The sequence below is a fragment of the Arachis stenosperma genome, chromosome 6 (assembly GCF_014773155.1).
Source record: "Arachis stenosperma cultivar V10309 chromosome 6, arast.V10309.gnm1.PFL2, whole genome shotgun sequence".
In the NCBI taxonomy this organism is placed as follows: domain Eukaryota; kingdom Viridiplantae; phylum Streptophyta; class Magnoliopsida; order Fabales; family Fabaceae; genus Arachis; species Arachis stenosperma.
In genome coordinates this window covers 130,607,783-130,621,826 of record NC_080382.1, presented here as the reverse complement: position 1 = coordinate 130,621,826, position 14,044 = coordinate 130,607,783, and the positions used below count along the sequence as shown (strand labels likewise).

The 14,044-nt window shown below is 36.6% G+C and overlaps 1 non-coding gene across 1 annotated transcript; it reads left to right on the top strand.

Moving 5' to 3' along the window:
• Positions 1–4,746: 4,746 nt before the first annotated feature.
• LOC130938297 (small nucleolar RNA R71) lies at positions 4,747–4,854 on the top strand. The gene has a single exon (XR_009069468.1). It is a non-coding gene; the product is annotated as a small nucleolar RNA R71 (small nucleolar RNA).
• Positions 4,855–14,044: the final 9,190 nt, after the last annotated feature.

Below are 14,044 nucleotides of genomic sequence, written 5' to 3'. Positions count from 1 at the left end.
GAAAATACCTGAAATCACAGAAAAACACACAAACTCATAGTAAAGTCCAGAAAAGTGAATTTTAACTAAAAACTAATAAAAATATACTAAAAACTAACTAGATCATACTAAAAACATACTAAAAACAATGCCAAAAAGTATACAAATTATCCGCTCATCACAACACCAAACTTAAATTGTTGCTTGTCCTCAAGCAACTGAAAATCAAATAAGATAAAAAGAAGAGAATATGCAATGAATTCCAAAAACATCTGTGAAGATCAGTATTAATTAGATGAGCGGGGCTTTTACTTTTTGCCTCTGAACAGTTTTGGCATCTCACTCTATCCCTTGTAATTCAGAATGATTGGCTTCTTTAGGAACTCAGAATCCAGATAGTGTTAATGATTCTCCTAGTAAAGTATGATGATTCTTGAACATAGCTATTTATTGAGTCTTGGCTGTGGCCCAAAGCACTCTGTCTTCCAGTATTACCACCGGATACATACATGCCACAGACACATAATTGGGTGAACCTTTTTAGATTGTGACTCAGCTTTGCTAAAGTCCCCAATTAGAGGTGTCCAGGGTTCTTAAGCACACTCTTATTTGCCTTGGATCACAACTTTATTCTTTCTTTTTCTTTCTTTTTCTCTTTCTTTTTTTTTTCGGTTTTTTTTTTTCGTTTTTGCAATGCTTTTTCTTGCTTCAAGAATCATTTTCTTGATTTTTCAGATCCTCAGTAACATGTCTCCTTTTTCATCATTCTTTCAAGAGCCAACATTCATGAACCACAAATTCAAAAGACATATGCACTGTTTAAGCATACATTCAGAGAACAAAAATATTGCCGCCACATCAAAATAATTAAACTATTATAAAATTCAAAATTCATGCAATTCTTTCCTTTATCAATTAAGCACGTTTTTATTGAAGAAAGGTGATGGATTCATAGGACATTCATAACTTTAAGGCATAGACACTAAGACACTAATGATCATAAGACACAAACATGGATAAACATAAGCATTAAAATTCGAAAAACAGAAGAACAATGACAAAGAAATCAAAGAACGGGTCCACCTTAGTGATGGCGGCTCTTTCTTGCTCTTGAAGATCCTATGGAGTGCTTGAGCTCCTCAATGTCTCTTCCTTGTCTTTGTTGCTCCTCCCTCATGATTCTTTGATCTTCTCTAATTTCATGAAGGATGATGGAGTGTTCTTGATGCTCCACCCTCAGTTGTCCCATGTTGGAACTTAGTTCTCCTAGGGAGGTGTTTAGTTGCTCCCAATAGTTTTGTGGAGGAAAATTCATCCCTTGAGGAATCTCAGGGATCTCATGATGAGTGAGATCTCTTGTGTACTCCATCCTTTTCTTGGTGATGGGCTTGTCCTCATCAATGGGAATGTCTCCCTCTATGTCAACTCCAACTGAATACAGAGGTGACAAATGAGATGGGGAAAGGCTAACCTTGCCAAGGTGGAGGTCTTGTCCGCCACCTTATAGAGTTCTTGGGCTATAACCTCATGAACCTCTATTTCTTCTCCAATCATGATACTATGGATCATGATGGCCCGGTCTATGGTGACTTCGGACCGGTTGCTAGTGGGGATGATTGAGCGTTGTATGAACTCTAACCATCCTCTAGCCACGGGCTTGAGGTCATGCCTTCTCAATTGGACTGGCTTTCCTCTTGAATCTTGCTTCCATTGTGCGCCCTCTTCACATATGGTTGTGAGGACTTGGTCCAACCTTTGATCAAAGTTGACCCTTCTAGTGTAAGGATGCTCATCTCCTTGCATCATAGGCAAGTTGAACGCCACCCTCACACTCTCCGGACTAAAATCCAAGTATTTCCCCGAACCATAGTGAGATAATTCTTTGGATTCGGGTTCACACTTGGTCATGGTTCTTTGTGATCCATGCATTGGCATAGAACTCTTGAACCATCAAGATTCCGACTTGTTGAATGGGGTTGGTAAGAACTTCCCAACCTCTTCTTCGGATCTCATGGCGGATCTCCGGATATTCACCCTTTTTGAGTGAAAAGGGGACTTCGGGGATCACCTTCTTCAAGGCCACAACTTCGTAGAAGTGGTCTTGATGCACCCTTGAGAGGAATCTATCCATCTCCCATGACTCGGAGGTGGAAGCTTTTGCCTTCCCTTTCCTCTTTTTAGAGGTTTCTCCGGCCTTGAATGCCATAAATGGTTATGGAAAAACGAAAAAGCAACGCTTTTACCACACCAAACTTAAAATGTTTGCTCGTCCTCGAGCAAAAGAAGAAAGAAGAGAGTAGAAGAAGAAGAAATGAGGAAGAAGGGAGATGGTAGTGTGTTCGGCCAAAGAGGGGGAGAAGTGGTGTTTAGGTTGTGTGAAATTGAAGAGTTGAAGAAGGGTATTTATAGGAGAAAAGGGGGGTAAAGGTTCGGCCATTATGGGTGGGTTTGGGAGGGAAAGTGGTTTGAATTTGAAGGGTGAGGTTGGTGGGGATTTATGAAGGATGGATGTAAATGGTGAAGAGAAAGATGGGATTTGATAGGTGAAGGGTTTTTGGGAAAGAGGTGTTGAGGTGATTGGTGAATGGGGGAAGAAGAGAGAGAGTGATGGTAGGGTCCTGTGGGGTCCACAGATCCTGTAGTGTCAAGGAAAAGTCATCCCTGCACCAAATGTTGCTCAAAATCACGTTTTGAGCCATTTCTGGCGTTAAACGCCGGGCTGGTGCCCATTCCTGGCGTTTAACGCCAGGTTCTTGCCCTTTACTGGCGTTTAACGCCAGTCTGGTGCCCCTTTCTGGCGTTAAACGCTCAGAAGGGTGCCAGACTGGGCGTTAAACGCCCAACAGCTAGCATTACTGGCGTTTGAACGCCAGCTTCTCCTCCTCCAGGGTGTGTTGTTTTTCTTTCTGTTTTTCATTCTGTTTTTGCTTTTTTCATTGTTTTTGTGACTTCTTATGATCATCAACCTACAAAAAAGATAAAATAACAAAAGAAAATAATTAATTATAAAACATTGGGTTGCCTCCCAACAAGCGCTTCTTTAATGTCATTAGCTTGACAGAGGACTCTCATGGAGCCTCAGAAATGCTCAGAACCGTGTTGAACCCTCCCAACACCAAACTTAGAGTTTGAATGTGGGGTTTCAACACCAAACTTAGAGTTTGGTTGTGGCCTCCCAACACCAAACTTAGAGTTTGACTGTGGGGGCTCTGCTTGGCTCTGTTTTGAGAGAAGCTCTTCATGCTTCCTCTCCATGATGACAGAGGGATATCCTTGGGCCTTAAACACCAAGGATTTTTCATTCACTTGAATGATTAACTCTCCTCTGTCAACATCAATCACAGCCTTTGCTGTGGCTAGGAAGGGTCTGCCAAGGATGATGGATTCATCCATGCACTTCCCAGTCTCTAGGACTATGAAATCAGTAGGAATGTACTGGTCTTCAACTTTTACCAGAACATTCTCTACAAGTCCATAAGCTTGTTTTCTTGAGTTGTCTGCCATCTCTAATGAGATTCTTGCAGCCTGCACCTCAAAGATCCCTAATTTCTCCATTACAGAGAGGGGCATGAGGTTTACACTTGACCCTAAGTCACACAAGGCCTTCTTGAAGGTCATGGTGCCTATGGTACAAGGTATAGAAAACTTCCCAGGATCTTGCCTCTTTTGAGGCAGTTTCTGCCTAGACAAGTCATCCAGTTCTTTGGTGAGCAAGGGTGGTTCATCCTCCCAAGTCTCATTTCCAAATAACTTGTCATTCAGTTTCATGATTGCTCCAAGGTATTTAGCAACTTGCTCTTCAGTAACATACTCATCCTCTTCAGAGGAAGAATACTCATCAGAGCTCATGAATGGCAGAAGTGAGTCCAATGGAATCTCTATGGTCTCATTTTGATCCTCAGATTCCCAAGGTTCCTCATTGAGGAACTCAGAGGAGAGTGGTGCACGCCCACTGGGGTCTCTCTCAGTGGCGTCTTCTTCCTCTCTTTCCTCTCCATATTCGGCCATATTGATGGCCTTGCACTCTCCTTTTGGATTTTCTTCTGTATTACTTGGGAGAGTACTAGGAGGGAGTTCAGTAACTTTCTTGCTCAGCTGACCAACTTGTCCTTCCAAATTTCTGATGGAGGACCTTGTTTCACTCATGAAACTTTGAGTGCTCTTTATTAGATCAGAGACCATTGTTGCTAAGTCAGAAGTATTCTGCTTAGAACTCTCTGTCTGTTGCTGAGGAGATGATGGAAAAGGCTTGCCATTGCTAAACCTGTTTCTTCCACCATTATTGTTATTGAAACCTTGTTGAGGTCTCTCTTGATTCTTCCATGAGAGATTTGGGTGATTTCTCCATGAAGAATTGTAGGTATTTCCATAGGGTTCTCCTAGGTAATTCACCTCTTCCATGGAAGGGTTCTCACGATCATAAGCTTCTTCCTCAGATGAAGCTTCCTTAGTACTGCCAGGTGCATTTTGCATTCCAGACAGACTTTGAGAAATCAAATTGACTTGTTGAGTCAATATCTTGTTCTGAGCCAGTATGGCATTCAGAGTGTCAATCTCAAGAACTCCTTTCTTCTGACTAGTCCCATTGTTCACAGGATTCCTTTCAGAAGTGTACATGAATTGGTTATTTGCAACCATTTCAATCAATTCTTGAGCTTCTGCAGGCGTCTTTTTCAGATGAAGAGATCCTCCAGCAGAGCTATCCAAGGACATCTTAGATAGTTCAGAGAGACCATCATAGAAAATACCTATGATGCTCCATTCAGAAAGCATGTCTGAAGGACATCTTCTGATTAATTGTTTGTATCTTTCCCAAGCTTCATAGAGGGATTCTCCATCCTTCTGTCTGAAGGTTTGGACTTCCACTCTAAGCTTACTCCATCTTTGTGGTGGAAAGAACTTTGCCAAGAAGGCATTGACTAGCTTTTCCCAAGACTCCAGGCTTTCTTTAGGTTGAGAATCCAACCATATTCTAGCTCTGTCTCTTACAGCAAAAGGGAATAGCATCAGTCTGTAGACCTCAGGGTTAACCCCATTAGTCTTGACTGTGTCACAGATTTGCAAGAATTCAGCTAAAAACTGATGAGGATCTTCCATTGGAAGTCCATGGAACTTGCAATTCTGTTGCATTAGAGAAACTAATTGAGGCTTAAGCTCAAAGTTGTTTGCTCCAATGGCAGGGATAGAGATGCTTCTCCCATAGAAATCAGGAGTAGGTGCAGTAAAGTCACCCAGCACCTTCCTTGCATTGTTGGCATTGTTGTTGTTTTCGGCTGCCATGGGTTCTTCTTCTTTGAAGAATTCGGTCAGGTCCTCTAAAGAGAGTTGTGCTTTGGCTTCTCTTAGCTTTCTCTTCAAGGTCCTTTCGGGTTCAGGATCAGCTTCAACAAGAATGCCTTTGTCTCTGCTCCTGCTCATATGAAAGAGAAGAGAAAAGAAAGTGTGGAATCCTCTATGTCACAGTATAGAGATTCCTTGAATTGTCAGAGGAAAAGAGAAATAGAAAGAAGAAGGAGAAGAAGAATTCGAACTTTAAGTAGATAAGGTTCGAATTGTGCATTTAGAAGGAGTGGTACTCCATAAATAGAAGGATGTGAGAAGGAGGGAAGAGAATTTTCGAAAATTCAATCAAAAGATTTTGAAAACATTTTGAAAATTTGATTGATAATTTTCGAAAATTGAAAGTGGAAGAGAAGTCAAGTGATTTTTGAAAAAGATTTTGAAATTAGAAACTAAAAAGATTTGATTGAAAGCTAATTTTAAAAAAAAGATATGATAAAAAAAATATGATTGAAAGGTCATTGTCTTAAAAAGATGTGATTGAGAAGATATGATTTGAAAACCATTTTAAAAGATATGTTTTGAAAATTATTTTAAAAGATTTGATTTGGAAAATTAGTGACTTGCCTAACAAGAAAAGATATGATTCAAACATAAAACCTTCCTTAACAGAAAAGGCAAAAAATGTTCAATCAAATCATTAATTGTTAGTAAGTATCTTTGAAAGGAAAGAAATTAATTTTGAAAACATTTGATTGAAAAGATTTGATTTGAAAAAGATTTGATTTTGGAAAACTTGAAAAAAATTGATTTGAAAACAAAATCTTCCCCCTAGCACCATCCTGGCGTTAAACGCCCAGAATGGTATACATTCTGGCGTTTAACGCCCAAAATGCTACCTTTTTGGGCGTTAAACCCCCAACCAGGTGCCCTGGCTGGCGTTTAAACGCCAGTCTGCCTTCTTCACTGGGCATTTTTGAATGCTCAGCTTTTTCTGTATAATTCCTCTGCAGTGTGTTCTGAATCTTCAATCCCTTGTATCATTGACTTGAAAAGACACAAATTAAAAATATTTTTGGATTTTTAATAATTAAAATGCAACAAGAATCAAATAACAATGCATGCAAGACACCAAACTTAGCAGTTTGTGTACTACTGACACTATATGAGACACATAAACACTCAAGCCAAAAGAATTCAAAGATCAGAGTAAGAAATCATCAAGAATTACTTGAAGACCCTTAAGACACATGAATGAATGCATGCTATTGACACCAACTTAAGATGAGACACTAGACTTAAGCAAGAAACATCAAATATTTTTGGATTTTATGATTTTTTTGATTTTTTTGTGTTTTTCGAAAATTAAGTGGAAAAAGGTATCAAAATTCTTAATGAGAATTCCAGGAATCAGTGCAATGCTAGTCTAAGACTCCGGTCCAGGAATTAGACATGGCTTCACAGCCAGCCAAGCTTTCAAGGAAAGCTTCGGTCCAAAACACTAGACATGACCAAAGGTCAGCCAAATCATAGCAGATCACTGCTCCAAAAGCAAGATTGATACGAAATCAACAAGCTCTTGTGGTGATAAGTTGAAACCTCGGTCCAATCAGATTAGACATGGCTTCTCAGCCAGCCAGATTTCAACAAATCATCATGAAACTCTAGAATTCATCTTCAAGAATTTCGAAAAAAAAATACCTAATCTAAGCAACAAGATGAACCGTCAGTTGTCCAGCCTAAACAATCCCGGGCAATAACACCAAAAATTTGATGTTGTTGCCGGATCTTGGCACTGATGTTACCAAAGGCTTGCTCAAAACTGGAACAATCCCCGGCAACGGTGCCAAAAACTTGGTGCGCGAAATTGTGAACTATACTTTTTCACAACTCTCATAATCCCTGGTAATGGCTCCAAAAACTTGGTGCGCTCAATACCATGGCATTACACAACTTCGCACAACTAACCAGCAAGTGCACTGGGTCGTCCAAGTAATAAACCTTACGTGAGTAAGGGTCGATCCCACGGAGATTGTTAGTATTGAAGCAAGCTATGGTCATCTTGTAAATCTTAGTCAGGCAAACTCAGATATATATGGTGATGAACGAAAATAACATAAAAGATAAAGATAGTGATACTTATGTAATTCATTGGTAGGAACTTCAGATAAGCGCATGAAGATGCCTTCCCTTCCGTCTCTCTGCTTTCCTACTGTCTTCATCCAACCCTTCTTACTCCTTTCCATGGCAAGCTCGTATAGGGTCTCACTGTTGTCAGCAGCTACCTCCCATCCTCGCAGTGAAAGCTAATGCACACACTCTGTCACAGTGCTGCCAATCACCGGTTTGGTTCCCTCCCCTACCGGAATAGAATAACTCTTTTGCGTCTGTCACTAACGCCCAGTAGGTTACAGGTTTGAAGCACGTCACAGTCATTCAATCATTGAATCCTACTCAGAATACCACATACAAGGTTAGACCTTCCGGATTCTCTTGAATGCTGCCATCAGTTCTTGCCTATACCACGAAGACTCTGATCTCACGGAATGGTTGGCTCGTTTGTCAGGCGAGCACTCGGTTGTCAGGCGATCAACCATGCATCGTGCAATCAGGAATCCAAGAGATATTCACTAAGCCTCAGATGCTTGTAGAACAAGAATGGTTGTCAGTCACCTTGTTCATGGGTGAGAATGGTGATGGGCGTCAATCATCACCTTCATCATGTTGAAGAACAAGTGATATCTTGGATAAAGAACAAGCGGAATTTGAATGAAAGAACAATAGTAATTGCATTAATACTCGAGGTACAGCAGAGCTCCACACCTTAATCTATGGTGTGTAAAAACTCCACCGTTGAAAATACATAAGCATAAGGTCTAGGCATGGCCGAATGGCCAGCCTCCCAATGATCTAAGAACTAAAATGTTCAAAGATGATCTAGAGATCTAAAAGTGATCAAAAGATTTTTTTAAAATACAATAGTAAAAGGTTCTATATATAGAAAACTAGTAGCCTAAGGTGTACAAAGGTGAGTAAATGACATAAAAATCCTCTTCCGGGCCCACTTGGTGTGTGCTTGGGCTGAGCAATGAAGCAATTTCGTGTAGAGACTCTTCTTGGAGTTAAACGCCAGCTTTGGTGCCAGTTTGGGCGTTTAACTCCCATTTGGGTGCCAGTTCCAGCGTTTAACGCTGGGATTTCTTGAGGTGACTTTGAACGCCGGTTTGGGCCATCAAATCTTGGGCAAAGTATGGACTATTATATATTGCTGGAAAGCCCAGGATGTCTACTTTCCAACGCCGTTGAGAGCCCGCCAATTGGGCTTCTGTAGCTCCAGAAAATCCACTTCGAGTGCAGGGAGGTCAGAATCCAACAGCATCTGCAGTCCTTTTGAGTCTCAGAATCAGATTTTTGCTCAGGTCCCTCAATTTCAGCCAGAAAATACCTGAAATCACAGAAAAACACACAAACTCATAGTAAAGTCCAGAAAAGTGAATTTTAACTAAAAACTAATAAAAATATACTAAAAACTAACTAGATCATACTAAAAACATACTAAAAACAATGCCAAAAAGTATACAAATTATCCGCTCATCATCTCACAATAGAAGTTAAATAAAAAGTCAATGAAACTTGAATGAAATTTAGATATATCAAACTGTTAGTTCTTAAAAGCATAATTTTTTCATAGAACCAGTCCTAATGTAATTAATACCAAACATTTCTTATTTTCTATTTTAGTTGAAGATTGTAGTCTTATGAGTTTTCCCAGGGTTAAAATGTGAGAATTTATATGTTGTCAGATTTGAATAGCAAAGTGCTTCAGCAAAGACAGAAAGAATTGCTGCAATTATTATTTTCAATGTGATCCTCAAATTGTAGTCTACTTTACTTAAAATTAATAGATACCGTTATTTTAATTGCTGCATGTGTATTGCTTTCTTCAATTTCAAATGTAAAAAACAACACTATTTTGGCAACAAAGTGAATTTGGATGCATCAGTGTGTGTCTAAATGAACAAACTATGTTACTGACCTCATAATGCCAACATTCAAATAGGATACCTGACTTCTATGGCATACAGAGAATTAAAGATAAACAGTAAATTTTCTATATTTATTTATTTATTTATTTATTAATTAATTTATTTATTATTATTATTATTATTATTATTATTATTATTATTATTATTATTATTAAGAAAAATAAGGGGGATGAGATTTTGTATCTCTTTAATTTGAAGCATATACTTTAATGATGTGTTTACTTTTTTTTTAGGCTAACGAGTGCTGAGAGTAAAGTAGTAAACTGAGCACCACCCACAATCTTGATTTACGATCTCCTAACTCCTTCCATTAAAATTGTGATTTGAATTATCACACTCTGACTATTTCATCTGAAATCTCAGGTCCAAACTATTTTAAAGAAATCTGTTCATTTAGTTCCTCCCTTCATTTCGCTTAAAGATGATTAAAGGGAGGAAGTTGGAACTAGCAAGCGGGTAAATAAGAGAAAGGTAACCCCTGCCAGAACTCCCTTCTTCTAAAGGCCTCCGATTATGTAATAATCAAGGAAGCTGCTCTATTTCTTATGTAAAGAGATTCTTTATCATCTGAATTTTCGTTTTTGGTGGCTTCTACTTTTTGATTATCGTATGACTATGCATGAGGTTACTTCAAACTTTATGACATTTTGGCTAAGTTGCTATTTGTGGTTTTATGACATTCTACTTTTTGTTGTGTGGATTGCAGATCCATGATATGTTTTTTGTGTGTTAAGATTACAAATGTATAATACATGCATATTTTTTTAATTTTATCTAAGTAAATTATTCTTCTTAATCACATTACTTTCATTTTAAATAAATTAATTTTTTATTAAGATTTAAAAGTGCTCAAATTCAAGATTTCACATTTGCAAAAAATCAAATCATAGGTCTAGTACTCTAGTTCATATCTGTGCTTAAACCATCTACATGTGTTTAAAGTTTAAGACATCGTTTCTACCTATAATATCCCTAATACAGTTCCATACTTCCATCATTTGGAGCAATGGACACTCATCATATATGGCATTATGGCAAGGTTGTACCGATATTTCTGGTTCTGTATGCAATAAGGAAGACATTCTAAATGTCATTTTCAAAATTGAAAACCAACTAAACATATGGTCCTTCCAGCATTAACTGTTGCAGACTGTATAGTCTGTAGTAATCGTATTGCCATGCTTATGCTTGTTTTTTAGTGAAGGCTTTATGTTTATCCTAAGGTATTAAGTAGTCTCTTGTTTAATTTATCATTTTCCTAATTCGTTGCTTCAATACAATTAAATGGTGTCTAGTTTTATATTGACATATCATTACATTGTAACATTGAGGGGACAATTTATAATAAGATTTCGTTATAATTTAAAATTGGATTATTCAAATCTTAGTTCCTCTTCACTTTAAGTAATTGCTTTACCATATAAAATCATTGTTAGGTCATCTTTCTTTATATATATAGGTGAATTTGACTCAACCCTCTCTAAAATAACGTGTAAGTTATCTTTCATGATGTGTTACATTCTAATTGGTCATTATCTTAACCATAGTTGGGTTGGGTTATTTTATAATTTATTATGAGATGGGCAATGATATAATTTCTTAAAATGTCAAAACCTCACTCCCGTTAATTAAAACACTTTTTCACTCCTCCATTCTTTCTTCGTCATGTAGTTTCGATCCTTCCAAACATCGCCATGTCCGTCGTGACAAGAAACGCCGAAGTTCGTCATCTACTATCTTCTCACACAATCTCTCTTTTCAATGCATCATCTCTTAAACGATGTCGTTGAATTTCCATAGTTAGTAATGTTGTCGTCCTTCTCAATATAGCCAGCGTCGACTTGTTGCTATCTCCTGTCCTCACTCGATACCTCTTCTGCCGTAGATCACTCCTTACCAACATAAGTAATAGTTAGTCTAATTATTAAATTTTTTTATTAAAAAATATTTTTATTTAATTACACGATGGAACATATATTCATATGTAAAATATAATATAATAAAATAAATTTATTCAGAGTACTTAAAGTATAATTAAAATCAGAAATATATAATATAATAATAAAATTCGTACTCTAAACAAGTAAATATATCTTTTATCATACATAAATTATTTAAAAAAATAAATAAATTGTTAAAATTAATAACACAAATTTAAAAGGATAAAATCCAACTTTTTTATAAGTTTTTTTATAGAATTTTATTCTTTTAATTTTTAATTTATTCGTACTTTATTATTTAATTAATGATTAAACAAATTATTTTCATGAGAAATTATTTTTGTATTATCTTAAAGAAGAGACCAATATAACAGTTTAAAAAATAATATAAAAATGATATTTAAAAAAAAATAGTTAATATTAAAATTTTTAAATACAAAAATAAATTAGATAGATATTTAAGAAATAAATATGCCTAAAATAAATAAAACAGACAAAAATAATTCTCTATTCTCAATAGTGCTCCCATTTTGTTTGTTTTATTTATTTTAGATATATATTTTATATTTATCTCTTAAATATTTATATAATTTATTTTTATATTTAAAAAATTTGTTATTAAATATTTTTTATTTAAAATATCATTTTTAAATTATTTTTTAGACTGTTATATTGGTCTCTTTTGTAAGATAATACAAAAATAATTTCTCATCAAAATAATTTGTTTAATCATTAATTAAATAATAAAGTACTAATAAATTAAAAATAAAAAAATAAAAATACTATAAAAAATACGATAAAACAGTTGGATTTTCTCATTTTAAATTTGTGTTATTAATTTTAATAATATATTTATTTTTTAAATAATTTATGTATGATAAAAATAGATTTACTTATTTAGAATACAAATTTTATTATTATATTTGTATGTTCATGATTTTAATTATACTTTTAAGTAGTATGAGTAGATTTATTTTATTATATTATATTTTACATATGAATATATGTTCCATCATGTAATTAAATAAAGATATTTTTTAATTAAAAAAATTAATAACCAAACTAATTAAAAACTTTTCTTTAACATAAACTAACTTCATGCTTGTTTATTAAATGGAGGAGCACAAATTGTAAGGTCCCACATCGGTTGGGGAGGGGAACGAAGCATGCCTTATAAGGGTGTGGATACCTCTCTTTAACATGACGGGTTTTGACAAGTGAGTGTGGGGGCTTTTGGCTATCATTCCTATCGTCAAAGGAAAAACTGTGAGGCCTTGTGTGCCAAAGCGAACAATATCGTGCTAGCGGGTGGTCTGGAATATTACAAAGCCGGAGCCCGGATCGATGTGCCAGCGAGGGCGCTGGGCTTGGTTGGGAAGGGGAACGAAGCATGCCTTATAAGAGTGTGGATACCTCTCCCTAGCATGACGCGTTTTGACGAGTGAGTGTGGGGAGGCTTTGGCTATAATCCCTATCGCCAAAGGTAAAATTGTGAGGCATTGTGTGCCAAAGCGAACAATATCGTTCTAGCGGGTGATCTGGGCTGTTACAGATGGTATCAGAGTCAGAGACCGGATCGATGTGCCAGCGAGGGTGCAGGGTTCCCTTAGGGGGGTGGATTGTAAGGTCCCACATTGGTTGGGAAGGAGAACGAAGCATGTCTTATAAGGGTGTGGATACCTCTCCCTAGCATGTCACGTTTTGACGAGTGAGTGTGGGGGGCTTCGGCTATCATATCTATCGTCAAAGACAAAACCGTGAGGCCTTGTGTGCCAAAGCGGACAATATCGTGTTAGCAGGTAGCTTGGGCTGTTACACAAATAATTTGGTTAGAGAATTTTTGTTAAAAATCTCTTTCATAGTTGTAGTGAAAGTTGAACTAAAAATAAAATATAGTATGTGATCAAAATTGAAATTCATTATTTGAAATTCTCTAAAATCACTACAAGAAAATATGTCTTTTGCTACGTTTTTGAAGCGTGGCAAAAAGTCAAAAAAAGCGCAGCGATAGCTTTTCACCACGTTTTTTGAGTTACCGGTATGCTTTTGAAAGGGTCACAACTGCAAGGGTACCGGTTGCTTTAGCGCCACGCTTTTGGTGACCTGTCACCACGCTTTATTTTTTGCCACGCTTTTAAAGATCGCCATGCTTTAAAAGTGTGGCCATATGTGCCAGATATGGCTACACTTTTAAAGCGTGCCAATAGCAAGGTATGGCTACGCTTTTAAAGCGTGCCAATAGAGAGACATATGGCTACACTTTTTAAACATGCCAATGGAGAGAGATACAGCTATGCTTTTAAAACGTGCCAATAGCAAGACATACGGCTACGCTTTTAAAGCGTGGCAATTGATGACTGTTGTACAATATGGCTACGCTTTTAAAGCGTGGCAAAAAATTTGTTCAATAACCTATAGTTTTTTTTTAATCTTTTTTAATCTTTGTAATAAAACCTTACAAAATTAATAGATAATTTTAAAATTTAGACAATGACCAATAATGTTAAATCCACTAATCCAACATGCATAAATTTGTCACAAAAAAATGTTTAATCACATAACAGTATAACAAAATATCAAAAATCAAAGTGATAACAACTACGCAATATATTCCTAATACATGAATTACAACTCCAATAACTTTGCCATCCTATCTAACAATAATTTTGATCAACCTCCTCACATATGTGCACCCAATTCACCAAACTAATCATCATCCTCCACTATGTGCTAAGAGACGTACAGCATCCAGCTTCTTCTTTAGTATTTCAATGACATTTAGCAACAACTGAGAAGCTT